Consider the following 23,416-nt stretch of genomic DNA (forward strand, 5'->3'; position numbering starts at 1 on the left):
AAAAAAGTATAGAGATAGAACCCTAGAGGTTTCTGGGCCATGGCTACCACATGGGAAAGAATTAGACTTGTTTTGCTTGACTCCAGATGGGCAGAGCACAAATTACAAAGATGCTAATGCAAGGGAGTGGGAAACACAACTTTCTAAAAATTAAAGTTATTAAAAAGTATAACAGACTACTTCTAGAAATACTTTGCTTCTCCTCACTAGGAATTTTAAGTAGCCTGATTATTTGTTAGGAATAATGTCTAGATGATTCTCAATCAAGAGAATGTATAAAGATGGTCCCTGAGATTTTTTCTTCCATCTCTGAGATTCTGTGAATTTATAGTCAATTTGAAGAGGATCTAGGTTTGTAGTTTTCTTAGCATAGGGGACTTAAAGTTAAAGACATTCCCTCTTCCAATACAGTCTGAACATTCTCTGTAACTTAGTATTAGAGAATTGCTCAGGGGCACAAAAAGGTTAAATGACTTTTATAGAATTTCAGAACCATTATATGTCAGAAGTAAAATTTAAATCATATCTTCCTGGCACAAGACCTGGATTCAAGTTTAACTTTTTTTTTTTAGGTTTTTGCAAGGCAATGGGGTTAAGTAGCTTGCTCGAGGCCACACAGCTAGGTAATTCAAGTTTAACTTCTTAATATAATAAATAACATGTAATATATAATGCATAATATTTTAATATAACTTCTGTGACCCTGGTCAAGTCCCTTTACCTCTCAAGATTACCAACCTGTGGTGGTAGAGTTTCTTCAACTGAAAGTTGAATTCAATCAAAATTTCAGGCTATATTTCAATCATTTCTCTGCCTGAGGTTCCACTCTCTTTTCATTATGAAACACTGCTGCTATTTGGAGACATAAAAATACTGCAAAAATAATTTAATAAAATAAAAGAACATTAGATAACTTCAAAACAATAATATAAAGAATTATTTTGGTTAAGAATTCTAATCAATGCAGTAATCATCTGTGACTTCTGAGGACTGCAAGTAAAGGAAGAGAGAGGCAGTGCTTTGTACTTGTAAATACCACATATATTTGCTTGATGCAGTTTGCTTGACTGCATTTATTTGTTGAAGTGGAAGGTTCTGTGGATGTCGTTGAGAAGGTACACGGCAATGTTAAAAAAAGGAACATTAATTGGGAAAAAAGTACCTTCAGAAGCCTCAATTTAAGTGCAGTCCAATAATAATATTAAAATTGTGCCTCACAAGATTTATTTTTTAAAAGCATTTTGTAACCTGTAAAATATTGTGCAAATGTGAACTCTTATTACATGGTTGATTGCTAAATGAAGATTATAGTTGCTGAGTCCCATAAGAGTTCAGAGGAGGTCATCAAGAAATACTTAACAGAAAAGATTTGATTTGAATTGGGTTTTAGATAATTATCTGGACATCATGCTATTTCTCTGGGTAGAATTATTCAGGACTGCTTCCTAGAACATCTAGGACAAGACCATTATAGTGGAGAATGAAGCAAAGGATAGGAATCCAAGCTTTCCCTGATAATTGCCTATCACCCCGAAAGAGTTAATTTATAATTTTTGTTACAAAAAGTATAAAATGAGAAACAGTTTTAAGTTGCTGTATAATATTTATACTATTTCTCAACTTACCATAAGAGGGCAACAAATTCCATAAATGCTATTAAAATTTTTATCTTTTACATTTTCAAAATATGTTCAGAAAGTGGTCTAGAGCATGGAAATTTTCATTTGAAAGCTAAAAGCCCTGCCTATTCTTTATATGCTCTATAATGCTCATAATTAAATTCTAAAGAGATGAAATCATACCAGGTTTCATAGTAACTATGACATTTTGTTCCTTTGACAGTTTTCAGCATTAGCTAGGTGATGCCTAAATGTATTGGAGAAGAAATTATTCTCCCTAAACTATGCCTACCTTAGGACAAGTAGATTCCTAGATTGTTTGGTGACCTGTTCTCACTGTACTTTTTCTATTATATTGTCTATATGTTATGAAATCTCCAAAAATTTTAAAAATAAGTGAGAAACAAATACTTTTCTTTGGCTATAGTTTCAGGTATTTGGAAAGGTAAGAGGTATGAGAAAGGACCTCAACTGTGGTAAAACAGTGTCATAATTATGAAAATTGCCTCCTTTCAGTTATGCAGAGGTGACAGCATATGATTGGGAGGAAAAGAAAATTTGAAGTCAAGAAGACTTGGTTACAAATCCTGCCCCTGTTACTTATGACTTGTGTAACTTTGGTCATGTCACCTAATCTCTCTTAAGCTTAGTTTACTTAAATGTAAAATGGAAGAGGAAGACTATCTATTCCCAGCCAAATCTTGCTTTAAATCTACAATCAGTAATACATGATATAAATTCCTTAGGGACAGGAACTCCTTTTTTGTTTTTTTCTCTGAATCTTCTGTGTTTAGAGGATACTAACCTAGGCACTTAATAAATGATTGTTGAATTAGACTATACTGGATTGAATTGAATTGAACTGAAATGAATGTAGGAGATTGCCTATCTATGCAGGAGTAATAGTAAGGGGAAAACAGTGTTTGATTTTGCAGTTCTCTCTGTTCCCCCCAATTCATTGTGCTAGATTCTTTATCCAGGCCTGTTTTATATAGTATTTCATTGTTTTAAAATTGATTTTTAACTTGTACCACCCATCTCCAAATAAATGGATTAAAACTTTTGCTTGCTCATCCTGAGCAACTATTGCTCATGTGCTTCTGTAAATCTCCAAGTGCTAGAAGCTTTCCTCAAGATGCTATATGAGGGTGATTAGATCATACAGGCTACTTTTTGATTATCTTTCAATTCCTTTCTTTTTCCTGTATGACTAGTTCACCTTTCCCGTCATTCTCTCAAGTCACACCTTAACAATTTGCAATGCAGAGTGCTAGGCCCTGGGGAAAGAAAGTCAAAACCAAAGCAACCCCTACTTGCAAAGGAGTATATTCTAGCAGAGAGAAGCAAATATCTAATAGATATTTGAAGAGTTGGATAGAACATATGGTACATGAAGGGACATAATGTTAAAAAAAAAAGACTGAAACATAAGCTGGAATCAGATACTTAAGGCCTTTATATACTATACTGAAGAGTTTGAATTTTTCGTGAAGTCAACATGGGACCAGTGAAGTGGTTGCTTTTCCCTGGAATTCTGGCTTTTCATCCCTGGTTTCTGACTTTTTTTTCCCCTAAGCCAGAACTCTAATTAGGAGTCTTTTGTAACAATATAGGTTAGAAATGATAAAGAAGAATCTCTACTAGGTCCATAACCATGTGAGCAGAAGTGAGGGGAGTTCTGAAAGATGTGAAGAGTTCTCTTATGAAATCCATTATGCTGCATCTATGATCTAATTCTTAATTTTTAATAGGTGGTATCCTGATATGCCCACTTTCCATTGCCCTTTGGTTGACCCACCATTTTAATACTTCAAAGACTGTGGTATTCCTTGATTTGTAACCAGCTTTACTAAAATAATATTGATGTTAAAAAGATGGACCCTTATTTCAGAGATAAGCATGGGATTATTAAAAGGAAAGTTTACTCATAACAATCCAGTCAGCTCTCCTCCTCTTCATTTCTGGAACCAGCTCATTATCAGTCCAAGATAGAAGTACTGAAGGACCATACCCTTCCAGCTCCACATCATAGTCTGAAAAATAGACATTCTACATTTACTTAGGTTTTTCTTGCAGTTAGTCCAATCTTTTCTGAGTCATTGTGGTTCTCACTAAGGAAGTTCTGAAGTGTTTCCTGGTTTGAACTCAGGCAGTATAATGTCATTCACAAAGATGAACATTTGAAGTGCCTCATTATATGGAATCCCTCTTCTATTTGAACTTGATGCTAGACATAGTCCATTTTCCTGGCAGACATCTTCAGCAGGCAGATATACCTCTTTTATATTTTACCTCATATGAATATTCAATGGGTTGTTAAACAAGGATAGTTTTGCTAGATCTCCAAGGAATCTTGTATGGATTTTAACATATGATGAGATGGACTTTATTAGAAGAGAACCTTTAAGACAGCATTTTGCTCTCAAGTCATATGCTTTTTTATAGGACATTATATTTTCTAGGCTCTTTTGCAAATTAAGTGAATGTAAAGATATAGTCTAAATTTTTTTTATGAAACTGTCAGTTTCTTTCTTAGACTTTCATCAATGATATTCATGTTATAGGAGAGAATTCCTTTCATCAAGATTTTGTAAAGTTGGAAAAATAAGCACTTGAGTTGATAGTCATTAACATTTTTTGAATTGCCTTTTTGAACAATGCAATTTGTAATATTTTTCCAGATGTTTGGAACCTCATTCCTATTTTAGATACCTTGAATTAATCCTTTGCTGCCCTTAAAATTGTCATCTCTATCACATATCTTTTCTATCTTGAATAAATCTACTTCAGCTGTTCTTCCTAGCTTTGTTTTTAATGACATTTATACTTCCTTATGTATCACATCAAAAATTGTGAATTTGGAATCTAAATATATTAATATTTCATCAAAGTCCATACTAAAGATAACACATTTTGAAAAAAAACAAAAGGTTAATTCTCAAGATATTTGAAACAGGAATAGGGTTCCAAACACCTAGGAAAATATTATAGACTTCATTATTCCAAAAGACAATTGAAAAAAATATTAACAATTGCTGACTCAAATGCTTAGCTTTGCAAGTTTGTGAAATCTTGACGAAACTGATCTATTCACATATAATGAATATCTTGATAAAAGTATTTTAATATATTCTGAATCATCTTTTTAGAAATGTCCAAGTTTTTTTTTAACATTTGGTAGCCTCTTTTCAGATATCTTTTGTAATTGATCTTTCACTATTCAAAAAATTGCATCACTTTCAACAAGGACCTTTTTCAAAATCCAGCCACTTTTCCCATCTTTGATTTCTTCTGTACCATTTCTGCTTCTTCCAATAGCACATCTAGTATATTGAAATCAGAGTCCTTATTTGGTAGCTATACTTGACATTGAAGAAGGAAAGAATTTGTTATATAAATCTTCACAGATCTCTATTTTTTCATTTATTTGTTATCTTCCATGCAGTTTCATCTCTAAAATTCTTCAGGTTTACTTACCTTGTTGGATCTCCTGCCAAAGTTTCTTTTAACTTATTCTTCCTTCTGCTTCTCACTGTTTTATGAGGCAGTACCATTCATATTCAGTTAGACTACATTTGACAAAATGAACATAAGATGATCATTTGAATAATATTTGTCCTTTGCTTTCTTTCCTATCAAGTGTATGAGGTCACATAACATCATAAGAGTCATATTAGTGCTATTGAATTTCATATACTTTTTAATGTACCTTGTTTTTACATTTTCCAGAGGTCAGGATTTAGAAAAATTTACTATTTTTTTAGGGTTTGTTTTTTTTTTTTTAGCAAGGCAAATGGGGTTAAGTGGCTTGCCCAAGGCCACACAGCTAGGTAATTATTAAGTGTCTGAGACCGGATTTGAACCCAGGTACTCCTGACTCCAGGGCCGGTGCTTTATCCACTACGCCACCTAGCCGCCCCCAAATTTACTGTTTTTAAAATTTTTCTTTTTTTATTACAAACTTAACCATAAGCAAACATGAACAATTTAGTATAAAATAAAAACAAAAAGGAATTGTATATGAAACAATTTCTGTTATATGTAGTTTTAAAAAAGTTATATATAGTGTTTTTAGAATATAATTTGAATTTAATACGGCAATTTTAATTTTGCCCTGCATGTTTATGCCTCTTTTTTACTTCTTTCTGCTCTCTTATTTTTCCAATGATTTTTTCTTCTCTTTTAAAACAAGAACCTCCTCCCTCCCTAAATTTCCTTTTCCATCAAAGATGTAAGGGGTGTCTAGGTGGCGTAGTGGATAAAGCACCGGCCCTGGAGTCAGGAGTACCTGGGTTCAAATCCGGTCTCAGACACTTAATAATTACCTAGCTGTGTGGCCTTGGGCAAGCCACTTAAACCCATTTGCCTTGCAAAAGCTAAAAAAACAAACAAAAACAAAACAAAAAAGATACAAACTCCTCCCTTAAATAAATCAATCTATTCATTCAAAATAAATTTATACACGTCAGAAAATGCTTATTTCATTCTGTACCCTTTAGTTCATCAATTCTATGCCAAGAAGTGAGGCAAGGGTGTATGTTTCATCTTTAGTCTTTTGGAGTCATAATTGGTTGTTTTATTTGTCACAGTTCTCTTTTTTGTTTTTAAAGATTTTATTTATTTTGAGTTTTACAATTTTCCCCCTATTCTTGCTTCTCTCCCCCCACCCCCCACAGAATACAGTCTGTTAGTCTTTACATTGTTCCCATGGTATACATGGATCTAAGTTGAATGCGATGAGAGAGAAATCATATCCTTAAGGAAGAAAAATAAAGTATAAGAGATAGCAAAATTTTTGTTACAGTTCTTAATGCAGTAGTGTTATTTTACAAGGTTGTAATTGAATTCAGTACAAGTTCCTTATCCCAATGACCACTTTCATGGGTGAAACAGGTCCCCTAAACTGTTATATTGTTATATATCCTCCTCAGGGTTCTAAAAGTAGCCCTGAGGATTCAGGGGTGTAATTCCTTCAGTCATTAATCTGTGACCTCCCCCATAAAATTAACAGTTGAAAATAATCAGTCAACCTCAAGTTGATTTTACAAAAGAATATTGACTAATGTGGTATAATAACAATTGGTTCAAAACATCCTTTCTGCTGTCTTTGACACATTCTCCCATAAGTACATTCCAAGAGCAGGTAAAAGCAGCTGTTCAACCTTAGAGAGGACATGTGATAATGGATTAATTTACATTTCTGACTGTTAGAAGTTCTTTCCCCCCATTTGTGGATGGGGACCTGAAACATGGAGAGGGTGTGCTTAAGACATTTCTTTTCAGCATAGTGAATCTTCATCCATGTACCTTTGGCTTCTGATAGGCTGACAGAAATAGTATGAGGATATCATTGAGAAAGGAACTGCTGCTGTCTCTGTAAATATGATGCTAAAACAATGATAGGAAGATGGGAAGTCCACTATTTTCCAGGCTCATCAAAATCACAGGTGTCCAGACCTATGATTTCTTTGGTAAGGAAGCTCCCCCACATCAGTGCAGCAAGGAAATTATTAGGCAAATACTAATCTTAGATCATTGTTTGGGCCTCCAAGAGATTACATCATCTTAGGGAGTCAGATCCCCTGGGTATGTGTCAAAGCCAGGACTGGAATCCAGATCTTACTAACTCTGAATTTGAATGACATCTGTTGTACCACTGTCTTTGACTTTTGCCCATTTTTCACTGTTTATTATAGGTGCCATGCTGTAAACATGAATACTCCCTTACTTCAATTCAGTTCAATTCAATTCAATTGCTTCTCATGACATCGCATCCCTGATGCCATGGTCTTCTTTGACAATGAAGTTTTGACAAACAAAAGCTACATAATAATATTTTATTACAGTCATATTCCAGAATTTGTTTAACTATTTACCAATTTATGAAAAATTTTTTGTTGTAGTAAGAAGTGCTGGGGCGGCTAGGTGGCGTAGTGGATAAAAGCACCAGCCTTGGAGTCAGGAGTACCTGGTTTCAAATCCAGTCTCAGACACTTAATAATGACCTAGCTGTGTGGCCTTGGGCAAGCCACTTAACCCCATTTGCCTTTGCAAAAAAAAAACCTAAAAAAAAAAGTGCTGATATAATATTTGGGGTCATACATTTGGGTTCTTTCTGTATTTCAATTCTTTTGATATATTACTAAAAGTAGTAGTTTCACTAGATCAAAGGAAATGTACAGTTTAGTAACTTTTGTGGTGTGGCTCCAAATTGTTTTCTAGGAGGGTTGAAAAATTCATAACTCCACCAGTAATTAATTAGTGATTCCATTCAACATTTATCATTTTCTTTTATTATTAGTGATTTAAAATGTTTTTATGTGGTTATTGATAGTTTTAATTTCCTCTTTTGAAAACTTTCTGTTAATATCTTTTCATCACTTTTCTATTAGGGGAAGGTACTTGCTCTCATTTTGGATACCATATTATGGTATTATATTTGAGAGTACTGTGCTATTTTGCTTATATAGATTAGATGTTTTCTCATTGGTCTGTCCAGATGTGACTTGCAGGGAGGTAATAATAGATAGCTATAGGTCAATTCATTTTTCTCCATGGGAGACTGATTCCTACCAGGAGGGGAATCAGGGCTTGGAGTCAGAGACTTGCTACTCCAGTCTCCTCAGAGAGAGGGGTTAGCAGTCTAGAACTATATCTTTTAAACACTCAATCTTGGGGAAATGATTTTTGGAATCAAACCGTACTCTTGATTTTCATCTAATAATGAGGAGGATCTCAAACTTTATATCTGAGATTTTAATCCCCACAAAACACCAGTTCCACAATGAACACACATAGCAAATAGTAAATAAACCCACTTATCCAAACAGACAACAAACAGAAATCAGAAAGAGTATGTATATACATGAATATCCATGACAATACAGAAAGTGAAAGAGCCATTCTATTGGGAGCAAAATAACTCATTTGAGAGGGAAATCCTAGATACTACCAAAATGTCTTTAGTATTGTAAGCTGGGAACAGAGGCATGAATAAAGTGCAAATTCCTTTACATTTTGGTTTCTTCCCAGAGCCTGTCTCTCCCTTTAGATTGAAGGAATATCGAAATCTTGTGTGTCTTTCTTGAAGTTAGAAGTCAAAAGACTTCAACAATGGGGAGTGTCTTATATAAACGGCATTCAAGGCATGAGTTATTCATAGAAATTTGCTTATAAATTAAACATTATATATATATATATATATACATGTGTATATACATACACTCATATACACATATATGTATATTATATATACACATATACACATATACATGAACAATTCCTGTTAATGTTACATCTAAGTACCTTTCAATTGGGAAAGATTTCAATTACTTGAGGGTATCCAGACCTGTGATTTCTTTGGTAAGTAATCTTCCCTATGTCAATTTAGATAGGAAACTATTAGGCAAATACTAATCTTAGATCATTGTTTGAGTCCCCATCTTAGGGAGTCAGATCCCCTGAGTATGTGTGAGAGCCAGGACTTGATTCCAAATCTTACTAACTCTGAATCTGAATCACACCCATTGTACCACTGTCTATCACCTTTGCCCAAGTCCCAGTGTTTATTATTTTATTAATCATAGGTGCCATGCTTTAAATATGTTCATTCAAGGAAAGATGCTAATACCAATAAGGTTTGATATAATATTTTAAATATTTAAGTATTTTTAAGAATTGATGGTTTCACCAGTACAGGTATTGCCCACATAATTAAATGTTTTGACCCTTTTCTAGCTTAGAAGTTGGTTGACATGGTTACCTGTTGCTGAAAAAAATTTATCATCTGTTGACCAATTTCTTACTGATGGGCCTCTCTAAATAAACACAGATTTTTTTCATCACCAGCAAGCATAAAGTTTACTTCTTAGCTTATTGGACTTTGAAAGTTTACTAGCTTCATTAGAACTAGTAGAATTTATTTGCCACTAACATTCACAGATTTTAAGAGCTACCCTCCCTTCATGTTATGATGAGATAATGTGATAGGATATGGCAAACATTTTAAATTAAAATAATACCAATGATTACTTGTATCTGATCATTAGGTACATGACTATATTGTTTCCTAGAATTATAGGTAAGTAAGTAGAGAGAGTTTAAAAAATATAGCACTGAGAAAACTTAAGGAAGCTGAAAACTTTAAACACTACCACTGACACTAATCAATTTTTTCTGAATCTTTCCATTGTTGATCAAATTTTTTATGATCATTCAAATTAACTACCATGAGTTGGTTATCTTTGAATTTGAATATTAAACTCACTGATCTAGAATAGAAAGAAGTTCAATTCAATGGAAAGAGTAAAATTTCAAGTTTTCACTTAGAAAGTGGGCTAAATACTCTTTGTTTTCTAAGGTATGGGAATGATGGTAAAGTGCTTTGAGATGTTCCAGGTCACTAAAATAGTATGATTATAAACTCAGAAAATTCTGGCTTTGTATAGCATAAACTTCTAATATTATCCCTTTCATTTTCTTTCATTTATAAGTCTTTAAAGAGGCAGTGTGACATAGTGGATAAATTACTAAGCCAACAGTAGGGAAGGACTGGGTTCAAATTCCACATCTGATTCTCTATATACCCATGAGAAAGCACTTAACTGCTTTTCTGAATCCTAATTTCCTCATCGAGAATCTAAGGATAACAATGCCTATGGGATCTAGACAATGCATTTGAAACAGTTTGAAAACTTTAAAGTGTTCTTTAAATGCCCATTACTATGTAGTGCTTAACTGAATTTAATAAATTATGCAGAAAGTTGTAAAGCAAGCTCAGTTGTTTTTTTTTATCAATTTTAATATTATATATTAATAAAAAAGATATTGGAGAAAGTATTTAGTAATAATTATCATCCCCACCTCATTTTCTTATTCCTATCTTTTGCTTTACCTTTATTTTCATCATGAATTGATATAGCTTAAGTTTGTTTGTTTTTTTACAATAAACTTCCAGTAGAGACTATAAAGTAATCTCCCAAACTCCTCTGATTACTCAGTCTTTCCAAATACTTTCTGGTAAAGACTTAGGAACAATGGTATATCCAAAGAGTAAGAGAAATATATTTCCATATGAGTTTTATTCCAAGATAAAAGTAAAATTTCTAGAACAATGAAGCTCAAAGGATGAGGGACTCTGGCCAAATTAAGGAGATGATTAATAATCCTATTTTAAATCAAGAAGTAAAGTATCTATAATCTCTCTGCTTTACACACAGGAGCAGTACATGCTACCTTTCTTATATCTTTTTCTTTGAGAAAAATATTCTGGATTTTCCTGAGTGAAAGAAGATGGTGAGCCTGGTTAATATCAATCCTAGGCAGAGAGGGCCTTGTGTTACTAACAACACATGTAAATAGGGCCTAAGTTCCATTAATTATTCTCCTTAGATTTTTTTTCACTATAAATTTTTGTCATTGTAAATAAAGAATTGAAAAAATCTTATACACAGTTCATGGTGAGCAATCATCAGCTCTTAAGTTTTGCTCCCAATTTTTTCCCCTCTGCTGTTTTCTCTGGATTAAAAACATGCAAATCACATGTTCAGCTTTTAAAAATTTTTACAAAAATCAGAATTAAACATTTTTAAGTTCATTCAAATACACTTTATCATTCACATTTCAAAAGACCTTGGGTAAATAGAAGTATAGAATTACAACCTAGCCTATTTTTCCTCCAGATGTAATCAAATATAATTCTCCTAAATTTTTGTGCTGATGCTTTATCTTGTTATGGAGATAACTCTGGGTTGCTGGAAACTCTGCCAATATGATCCAATCCTAGTAGATTCTCTCAAAGTAGCAAGGCTTCCAGTATAGACCAAGTGATGGATAGTCTTTTTCCTATCGTAAAATGTAGAGGGAGTTTGTGGGGGTGGTGTAGAAGAACTCATAATCCTGGTAGAATTGAACTATACTATAATTGTGGTTACCACTTCTATCCAACCAGATATAGTTTGATATGACAAATGATCTGACAAAGGATAGTCTTTTCATTGTTAGAACTGAAGTGGAGGATATTTTCAGTTGATTTCAGTATTGAGGGAATCTTAGACAATTATCATTTTGACTGTAATTTCCCTGATTTCTCCTAGCCCATCTAAGGTTTGTTCTCTGTCTCTGTCTGTCTGTCTGTCTGTCTGTCTGTCTCTCTCACACACACACATACACACAAACACATATACACACACAGAAGAGCACATACATTACATATACCCTCAAACTATCAGTAATTTAGTTTCTGTTCATTCCCCACAAAAAAAAAGATTCTCAGGTTCCATGTAAGCCTACAAACTAACAAAATATTGAGTATATAGCAAACTTTAACCCAGAACACCCCCCCACACACACACAGACATCCCCCCCATAAATTCAAGCCAATAAATATTTAGCTCTGTACCATTTTCTTTTCCAGTGGTGCATAAGCCTTTGCAATAACCTGTGCTGCCCTCCAAATGTACTACTTTGCATTCACAAGAATAAAAAAACTCTGTATTGCTAAGGAGTCAAATAATTCTCCTCTTTTACAAAACTTATTCAGAAATCTGTTCAGTCATCAAGTCTTGTAAGACTACCTTGAGTGGGCCACCAGCTTGGAGCTGTTAGGGTTGACTTCCCTTTTCCATACTAGTATAATCCAGAATACTATCAGCAACACAAAATAACTAAGTCTGGGATTTTTCTTCCAAGTTGTGATTCTGCTCTTAATGTTCCTCTACTCAAATACTCATCTAGTCTAGAGATTCCACTTTTTGATCCTCATTGATCCATAAAGTTTTTTCTCTACTACATAGGCTCTCTTTGAGGGATCTCAGAGCCCAAGCCTATGTATAATTCTTTTCCTGTTTGTCTTTTCTATCTTTAATTTTCTAACTACTCAGGTAAGAAAATGAATCCTAAGGGTATAGTACAAGTCTCTCATTCATTAATCATAAATGAACTACCATCAATATACTGTCACCAGGGAAACAATTTTTCAGGTCCAAGGCATTTTAAAACCTAGTGAAAGAGTTACTCTTATCAAGGGAATTTCATGTCAATTCAGGAAACAGCAGAGAGAAGAGGGACACATGTCTTGTACTTGAAATTGTATCTATCTCCAAACGCCCAGGATGAGTGCTCATTCTAAATATATTATCAAAATATTTTTAATTGAAACTGATACTAGAAACCATTTATTTCAAACTTCTAAATTTATATGTTCTATCAGGCTTGTCCTGCCTAGTAGTAGGGGCTACAGGTATGTGCCACTATGCCCAGTTATAAATTCAATACAGAATACATGGCTATCAAATGGTATAACATATAAGAACTAGAAGAAAAAGTTATTTAAATTATAGGGAGGTAGGGGCAGCTAGGTGGTGCAGTGGATAGAGTACCAGCCTTGGAGTCAGGAGTACCTGAGTTCAAATCCAGCCTCAGACACTTAATAATTACTTAGCTGTGTGACCTTGGACAAGCCACTTAAGCCCTGTTTGCCTTGCAAATTCCCAAAGAAAAAAATTATAGGGAGGAAAATATAGCAAAATAATTAACATTGGAGATTTAATGTATGCCTTCCAAACCTAAAGAAATCCAACAAAAAATAAATAAGAAAGTAGTTAAGGAACCAAAGAGAATTTTTAGAAAAATTAAATATTATAGATCTGCTGATTAATGAATGGGAATATAAAATCATTGCATATTTCTAAGGAGTGAGAGATATCATTATAAAAATTAACCCATTTTAATACATAAAATGTATAAGTAAAATGCAAAAATTCTAGTCAAAATATCTAGAATTTATAAAAACATTTAAGAATTCACCTACCAAAATGCACACGTGAATCACAATAAGTAATACAAACTGCAAAATACACTTTATAGACATAAAATCTTATTTTTTGTTTTTTTGTGTGTGTGGTGTTTTTTTTGTAAGACAATGAGATGAAGTGATATGCCCAAGGTCACACAGCTAGGTACTTATTAAGTGTCTGAGGTCTATTTGAACTGAAGTCGTCTTGACTCCAGAGCTGGTGCTGTTTCCACTAAGTCACCTAAATTCCCCCAAGAATTAATTGCTTATAGACTGTACCAATATAATATATATATATATATATATTAACCATTCCACTTAAATTCACTTGATAGATATAGAAATCAAACTAATAAAAGATTACTTTATATTGCTAGAAAAACGAAATATATACAGAAGCAACATAGATTCATGAATCTCATGTTACGTCATAAAAATGTGGGATGTAGTGACATATTTCAAATCATATTACAAAATAGCATTAGCACCAGTTCAAAAATAGACAGGTTAATCAGTAGAAAAGATTAGTCACAGTGGAAAATAATGATATATAATTCACCTAAAGAATCCCAACTACTGGGGTAACAATGACTCACTAGTTCAGAAAAAAAAAATTTCACTTTATGGTGTATTGTGTGAGATGTTAATCCAAAAATAATTGCAACTACAATATATCATCATAAACTCAAAAGGAATATAAGACCAAAACTTTTTTTAAAAAAGAACTTAATAAATAAATTAGAGAAACAGGGAAGAAGTTAGCTTTCATAAATATGAATGAAGAAATAATTCTTTACTCAACAAGGGATAGTCAGAGGGTCTCAGGAGGTAAAAATGGATAATTTTGATTATATGAAATTGAAATTTTTCTTATCTTCAAACAGAGTCAATGAAGTCAAAATTACAAGGGAAATGGTGAACTTTGTGTTTGGGAAGTGGAGGAGAGTAAATAAAAAAGCAGAAATAAAGGGAGTATTCATCATTTAGGAATTGGTCCATCAAATTTTGGTAGTTTAATGTAAGGGAATATTATTGTCATAAAAATGATGAAAGGATAGAGTAAGAAAAACCAAGGAAAATTTATATGATCTGATACATAAAATGAGTAGAACCAGAAGTCAATTTAACAAACATTTATTAAGCACATTCTACATACAACAGCTGGCACCTCTATTTTATATTTTAATGAATCAAAGTATATATAATACTTACATACAACTCTCCTTTTTCTCTTAATATATGAAAATGTTACATTGACTTATGTTCATAAAGTTTAAAAAGTTGTGGGGTAGTGGGGAAAAGGAATTATTCAATATCATGGCGACTGTTGCATCGTTCAAATAATGAAACCAGAAATTGGATTGCAAAATGCTAAGAATTTACATATGAGAAATGAAAGCAAAGAGTGAAGATGATGTTTTCTACTAGTTTGGTTGTGAAGGGAAAAGAGATATCAGATGTTCCCTGTCCCTTGAAAGGATAGTAGAACCAAGTGAAGAGTTGTTTTTTGTTTTTGTTTTGCTTTGCTTTGTTTTAATTGTAGTCTCCTACAATTAGACTTGTTTGTATGTTATTGGAAAGAAATTTATGGAGATTGAAGATAAAGGAAAAAGTAATGATTAAGAAAGCAAGCTCCTAAAGAAGAAGAGGGGAGAAGGTATTCTTTGAGCACTTTCTCTGACTCTTGTAGATATAGAAAGAAAAGGAAAACATTTGGGGAGGGACCCAAATGGTATCATGAAGGAGTTTACTACCAAGAGTACTTTTCATTGAGTTCAATCCAGTCAATTCATTTTTCCAGTGTAATTTTAAATTTATGTGATGGTGAACTCAAAATATTCAGTTGAAGCAAAGGTACAATTTTTTTCTTTAATCGAAGTCACCAACCTACAAAAGATATGCAAAGCTAATTACAGATGAGGAAATCAATGTGATCCATAGGCATGCAAAAAATTGTTCTAAATGACTACTTATTAGAGAAATGCAAATTAAAGCATCTCTGAGGTACTACCTCATACCTCTCAGATTGGTCAATATGACCAGAAAGGACAATGATCAATGTTGGAAGGGATGTGGGAAATCTGGGACCCTAAAGCATTGTTGGTGGAGTTGTGAACTCATCCAACTTTTCTGGAGAGCAATTTGGAATTATGCCCAAAGGGTAACAAAAATGTGCATACCCTTTGATGCAGCAATACCACTCCTGGGTCTGTACCCAGAAGAGATAATGAAAAAGGGTAGAAACATCACTTGTACAAAAATATTCACAGCAACCCTGTTTGTGGTGGCAAAGAATTGGAAGCTAAGTGAATGTCCTTCAATTGGGGAATGGTTTAACACACTGTGGTATATATTTGTGATGGAACACTATTGTGCTATTAGAAACCAGGAGGGATGGGAACTCAGAGAAACCTGGAGGGATTTGCATGAACTGATGCTGAATGAGATGAGCAGAACCAGGAGAACATTGTACGCCTTAATAGCAACATGGGGGTTATGATCAGCCTTAATGAACTTGCTCATTCTATCAGTCCAACAATCAGGCACAATTTTGGGGTATCTGCGTTGGAGAATACTATCTGTATCCAGAGAAAGAATTGTGGAGTTTGGACAAAGACCCAAAACTATTACCTTTAGTGTGTGTATGTTTCTTTGTGTGTGTGTGTGTGTGTGTGTGTGTGTGTGTGTGTGTGTGTGTGTGTATTTATGGTTTTTGCAAGGCAATGGGGTTAAGTGGCTTATCCAAGGCCATACAGCTAGGTAATAAGTGCCTGATGCCGAATTTGAACCCAGGTACTCCTGAATCCAGTGACGGTGCTCTATCCACTATACCACCTAGCTGCCCCTATTACTTTTAATTAAAAAAAAAAACAAACCTGTTGTCTTATTATGTAATTTTGCTACCTCTTCTACTTTATTTTTTTTCCCTTAAGGATATGATTTCTCTCTCATCACATTCAACTTAGATCAATGTATATCATGGAAATAATGTAAAGACTAATAGACTGCCTTCTGTGGGGAGTGGCGGGGGAGGGAAGCAAGATTGGGGGAAAATGGCAAAATTCAAAATAAATAAAATCTTTCTACGTCACTGACCTAGTTAATTTTTGTTAGACAAAAATAAATCAAAATTTGACACACACACACATTGGAGATGATGTAGAGTCAAATAAGATCCTACTTGGTGACATCAAGGAATTTATAATCAAGCAAGAAGGGAAGGATAAGATGTATATCAAATGAAATTATCCTATGTAATAAATATAATCTCTATCTCTAACTCTAGCTATCTCTATCTCTTTCTCTGAACCAAATATAGATATGATAGGTAAAAAGTTTTCTGAGAGTCCTAAGGAGTATCCGATAAGCATAATAGTTTCTTTAGTTATTTTAGTAGTATTTGACACTGTGACACCATTTGAAATTTTCTTAGCAAAGATTGGAATGATTTGCCATTTCTTTCTTTGCTCATTTTCAGATGAGAAAACTAAGGCAAATAGGGTTAAGTGATTTGGCCAGGGTCATAGAGCTAGTAAGTTTCTGAGCCCAGATTTATACTCAGGAAGATGAGAATGGCACTCCATCCCTGCAATTTATCCTCTGTGCCCTCCAGTTTTCTCAATATTATATGATGCAAAGTTTTGTTGGAGATGGTAGAGGTATTATTATTAATATTCTGTTATTTCATTTTAGGAAAAAATTCTCCATCCTTACCTCAATTCTGAATTTTTAATCATCTCTATTTTTTTTATCTGTATGCTTATAGTTTTCATTTTTTAGCCTCCATTGTGTGCTTTGGCTACAAATTCCCCTAGATTTTTATAGCCAGAAATGAGGTAGATTGATAACCCATTCAAGTCCCTCTAAGGTTAAACAGAGAAAAGCTAGGACAACTTTAAAACAAATACTTTGTCTGTTATTTTGAGTTACTTGTATTGGAATACATTTTGCTTGTTAAACTTCACTGAATTCTTTTTTGTAGGAAAGAAAACCCAAATACTAAGGTATTCCACTTACAGCTCCTAGTGTTGAATCAAATATATATAAAGTAAATAGTTTTTCCTAAAAAAAAAGTCCTCTCTATGACTATCTTTGAATGTCCTTTGTTTAGAAATATAAGGATCCATGTTATTTAAGAGGTCCTCTAGCTATATATATTTAGGGAGGTGAGGGTGGTTTGTTCCTGGAAGTGGGGCCTGTGAAATTACTGGACCCTTTCCTGACTTAAGTTGTACCCACGTCATAGCAGAAGCTGTTTAACATAGCTTTTCTGCCTTTAGTCACATTCTTTCCACTTCAGCATTTGTTGATGTAACTTGAAATAGTGAACAAAATGTCTCATGTGAATGTGTTTTTAAGCTCTCCCAATTTTAAATTCCCCTTTCTAACACTGATAACTTTCCAAACTTCAGATTAATAAATTTTGTTTTCCTGATCAGGAAGTCAATCAAGGACAGCTCATGTAACCTGAAGACCTTTGACAACAGAAATTTTAAAAAAATAAGAAAAAGTTTTCTTCCAAAATAAAGCAAGAAGGACAGGGAATATAAACTACATAAACTGTCACACTTTATTCATCCAATAGGATGAACTGAACTAAAGGTATATTATAGAATGTATGCTCAAAAGACAAAAGAAGTAATTTTTGTTTTCTAAGTAGTGGGTAATAACCCACTTTCAACACATACAAGTAGAGAATCCACACATTAAATTAAAATGAGCATTCAGAATATAGCAACCTAAATTCTAGTCTTAACTGTCATTAATTTTTCCTGTGACCTTGAATAAGACACTTTACAAATATTGGTCCCAGTTTCTTAATCTATGAAATGAGTAGGCTGTAATCAAAGATCATTGAGATTTCTTATGTTTCAAATATTATATTAGATTTAATCTATTTTTAAAGGGGAGCTTATCCTTTTGCTGACTGAGAGTCAAGCAATGTTATTTTTACTCCAATAAGAAAAAAAAGATACTTAATATAATGGGAAGGAGAGCAGAATAAAGTGTTTGCAAAATAACTTAATCTAAGTTCAGTAAATACAGTGCAGTAGACTTTGTTCAATAGAATTCTATATTCCTTCACCAATTATCAAACAGCTGATCAGAACCAAGAAAACAAATAGTATGACAACATTTAAAAACAAACTAATTTTAAACTTCTAATAATTTAACATGTACCATTGATCTCATCCCCTCCCGTCTTCTCCAGCCCCTGCTATCATCCCTATTCTCTTAACTTTTAGTGTCTTCTATCTAGTAGTATCTTTCCTGCTTCCTTATCAGTAAAACTATCTCCCCCCACCCTTAAAAATTTGCACTTGAGGGGTAGCTAGGTGGCACAGTAAATAGAGCACTGAGTTCAAATCCTGCCTCAGACACTTAATGATTACCTAGCTGTGTGGCCTTGGGCAAGACAGTTAACCCCTGTTGCCTTGTAAAAACTTAAAAAAAATTTGCACTTGATACAACTATTCACACTAACTAGGATTCAATTATCTTTATTGATACTAGGGTATCCACTTTCCTATATTCACTTTTAAACCTTCTTCATCCAAGCTTCCATCCAGCCTCATCAATGGACTAATGCAATGGACTAACAATGCTGTCTTAATTACCAGATTTAATGGCTTTATCTCAGTCCTCCTCCTTGATCTCTCTATAGCTCTGATGTTATTATCTCTTTTCTCTCTTAAGTTTTCCTGAAGCTCCTCAGTCCTGATTGTACTATCTGACTTCTCAGTTTACATTGCTGGATCTCCACTCCATCATGGCAACTAACCATTGTTAATCCCTCAATACTCTGTCCTTGACTCTCTTCTCTTTTTCCCTCTATACTATCTGGCATTGTGATCTCATCAACTTCCATGGGTGCAATAATCATCAATGCACATGATTTCCAAATCTAACTGTCTCTATCACAATATTGCCAGTAACCTCCTGTCTCATGAAAAATCTTAAGATTCTTCCAGTCTCTCTGTTAAGCTGGGAAAAACTTCTATTCCCAGTTGTTCATGTGGCCCTTAGATAAAATGTGTCTCTATAATTAAAACTTTTGAAAAATGACATCATTAAATACTTAATAGCAGTGATGTTCTTTGGACTATAATGGAGCTGTAATACCCTTTGTTATATATGATATAATTTGTTTAACAATTCTCCAAATTAAAATGTTATTGATTTTTTTGTTTTTTCATTACTAACATTTATAGATTACTCCCATATTTTGAGAGGTCTCTAGTAATAAAAGTAAAAGAAATACAGTTAATAATATAATGATCTCATCTGAAAGTACATGTAATATTTTCCATTTCAACATCATCCTCACTTTTCTATTAAAAAAAATAACAGAAATTTATTTTCTCTTCCTTCCATTCCATTCCATTGGAGGAAAAAAAACCCCCATAAAATAGCTTTGAAGTTAATATGCACACTCCTATGAAACAAAAGTCCCTCAGTGATCATATACAAAAATATTCATGTCTTATTCTGTATCCATCTCTTCTCTGTATGTATACTATGTCCCATGTACTATGTCCTCTGAAATCACAATCATTGATCATAGTCCTTAGACCTTTAAAATTGTTTTTTAAGTGTTTTTGTCATTGTAATATTATTTATTTTCTGGTTCTTATCATTTAGTCCTTAATAAGCTTATAAAAGTCCTCAAAATGTTTCATTTTTTAAAATACTGATGTTACTATATAATAATAAATAGATGCAGAAAAGTATTTTGACAAAATACAACCACCATTTCTATCCATACTAGAAAACATAGGAGTAAATTATATTTTTCTTAAATTGACAAATTCTATATCTAAATGAGGTATCATTATGTATGTATATATTTGGTTTGTTGGGGTTTTTTGGAAGACAATGGAGCTAAATTACTTGACCAAGCTCATACAGCTAGTAAATATCAAGTGCCTGATGTTATATTTGAATTCAGGATCTTCTAACTCCAGGGCCTTTGTTCTATCTATTCAATCACCTAGGTGACTTTCTAATCCTTTCTAATAAATTCAGGAGTGAAACAAAACTGTCCATTATTATCATTTCTATTTGATATGATACTTGAAAGCCTGAATAGTAAGGCTTATATTATCTTATCAATAAGATAAGAAAAATAAATTGAGGGAATACTCATAGATTAAGAAAAAATAAAATTATCCCTTTTGCAGATAATTAGAAACGTGAATGAATCCTAAAAGTCAACCAAAATTAATTGAAGCAATAAATAATTTCAGTACACTTACAGCATGTAAAATAAACTCATGCAAATCATCAACAATTCTATATAATACCAGTAAGGCCCAAGAGGAAGAAATAGAAATTATTTCAGAATACAGTTATCCCTTCTACATTGTAGAGTTAAGGATGTGACACCCTCAGGATCTGGGAAATGCCTGTAAAATTTTTTGGCCTTTCCTTTGTATCAGAGAAAATGTTTGAATTTTTCCTTTTCCTTTTATGGAGTATTTACAGTACCTTATTGAAATTTTATCATGTATTTGGTTAGTGTTAAAGTATTAGGTTAACGTTAAGTAAAAATACTTTTTTTTTACATGTCATCTGCAGCTTTCATAGTACTTCCCTAATATTCCCATTTAATTTCTTATGCTATTTTATCAAGATCACAATGGGGAAAGTTGTGATGTGAAAGGGATAAACTGCATTATTTACAATATACTTTGCAAAATACAGAAAAGAACTATTTAAATACAACTACCAACAACTCTATAGAAATATAGACAAATAATTGGAAAAATGTTAATTGTTCATGTATGCAGTGAGAAAATATTAAAAAATACAACCCAATTAACATATTCAGAGCTAAATCAATTAAACTACTAAAGAATTTCTAATAGAAAAATACTATAGCACTGAATTCCAAGTTCTAGAAACTTCTGATTTGTATGACTAAGAAAAAAAATAATTCATATGGAGGATAATAATCTCAAGAAATGAAAAGAAATAGTGATAAAGAAGGCCAAGCAGTACCAAGTCTCAAACCAAACCACAAAGTATAATCATTAAAAACAAGTTAGAGGGGGTGGCTAGGTGGTACAGTGGATAGAGCACCAGCCCTGGAGTCAGGAGTACCTGAGTTCAAATCCAGCCCCAGACATATAATAATTACCTAGCTGTGTGGCCTTGGCTGAGCCACTTAACCCCATTACCTTGCAAAAAAACCTAACAAACAAACAAACAAATAAGTTAGAGTTGATTAAAAATAGAGTTTGACTGGTAAAACAAATTAGGTTGATATATAACATTCAGAAGTAAATAGATACTGATATCCTAATATTTAATAAATAAAGATTCAACTAATGGTGTGATCAGTTACTATTTGACAAAAATCTACTGGGAAAATTAGATAGTAGTATGAAGGAAATTAAATTTAGACTATGATGAACTCCAAAATGTGCATATCACCTCGATATAAAATATTATAAACAAATTAGAGGAAAATGGGGGAAATACCTATAAAACCTATGGATATGAAAAAAGTCCAAAAACAAAGAAGAGAGAGAACGATAGAAACTGAAATCTATGATGTTGATTATTTAAAATTTTTAATAGTTTTTTCCACAAATATATCTAGTAAAGCTAAGATTAAAATGAAAACATCTGGGAAAAAATCGTTTTAGCAAATTTCTCTGCTGATCACATTTCCCAAATATATAAGGAAGTGGTTTAAATTTATAAGAAAAAGAGTCATTCCCCAAATTATAAATAATGATCTGAGGGCAACTAAGTGGTTCAGCGGAAAGTGTGTTGGGTCTGGAATTAGAAAGACTTCTTCCCACATTCAAATTTGACCTCCAATACTTCCTAGCTATGTGACACTGGGCAGGTCACTTAACCCTATTTGTCACAGGTTTCTCATCTTTAAAATATGGTGGAGAAGAAAATGACAAACCACTCCAATTTTTTTACCAAGAAAACCTCAAATGAGTCTCAAAGAGGTGGACATGACTTAAATGATTGGACAACAGAAATAAAGATATGAAGAGGCAATTCTAAAAGACAAAACTCAGGCTCTCTGTAACCTTATTAAAAAAATGTTCCAAATCATTACTAAATGCCAGTGTGCAAATTAAAGTACTTAGGAGGTTCTATCTCCTTCCCATCAAGGGGTCAAAAATAGTAAAGTAGGATAGTAATATATGTTAGAAAGAATGTGGGAAAACATAGTGATGCACTATTGTGGACCAGTGAATGGATACAAATATTTTGAAAAGTGATTTCAGATTATATACAAAAAGTAATTAATAGTCCATATTCTTTGATCCAGCTATATCTCTTCTAGTCCTATACCTAAAAGCAATCAAAGGAAAAGTTTCTTTCAGTTCAAAAATATTTATAGCAACTTTTTTGATGGTGGAAAGAAATAAAATAAAATAAAACAACTGAACAGTTTGAGGATGCCCTTCAGTTGAGGAAAGGCTGAATAAATTGTGATGGATTATTATTGTGTTGTAAGGAACCAGGAAACTTGACTTCAGAAAAGACATGGAAATATTTACATGAACAAATACTGAATAAAGTAGAACCAAAAGAATATTTCCCATTTTTTAATGTTTAGATTATTTTCACTTTTTAATTATTAAAATAGTGCTTCAGTTAATAACTATACAAATAATGTAAAAAATTTAAATAATGTTCTTAAGATAAATACCTTATAATGGAATTATCAGGTCAAAGATTAGGATGATTTTGGCCTTCTTAATGAGTTTTCCTAGTTTTTTTCTATACTGAGAGTAAACCAATTTTCAATGCCATAACAGTGATTATTTATACCTTTTTTTCCCCTTGTTCTTCCATCAAATTGCATTTCACATATTTTTTTATTTTTGGAAATGTGGGAGTATGAGGTGGTAAGTCAGAGTTGTTTTAATTTGCATTTCTTAAATTATCATGTTGAATTTATTATATGATTATTTGTCATTTGGATTTTTTCTTTTATTAATGGTTATCAATACAAATGTGAAAGTACCTT

General features: G+C 32.9%; 1 long non-coding RNA gene across 1 annotated transcript in view; it reads left to right on the forward strand.

Moving 5' to 3' along the window:
* Positions 1–21,610, forward strand: part of LOC141491471 (uncharacterized) — a 31,929-nt gene extending 10,319 nt beyond the window's left edge. The window contains exon 2 of the long non-coding RNA XR_012469617.1: positions 573–21,610. This is a non-coding gene — a long non-coding RNA (uncharacterized LOC141491471). The remainder of the gene's footprint in view (positions 1–572) is intronic.
* The last annotated feature ends 1,806 nt before the right edge of the window (positions 21,611–23,416 follow it).

This window comes from Macrotis lagotis, chromosome 6, assembly GCF_037893015.1.
Source record: "Macrotis lagotis isolate mMagLag1 chromosome 6, bilby.v1.9.chrom.fasta, whole genome shotgun sequence".
NCBI classification, from domain to species: Eukaryota; Metazoa; Chordata; class Mammalia; order Peramelemorphia; family Peramelidae; genus Macrotis; species Macrotis lagotis.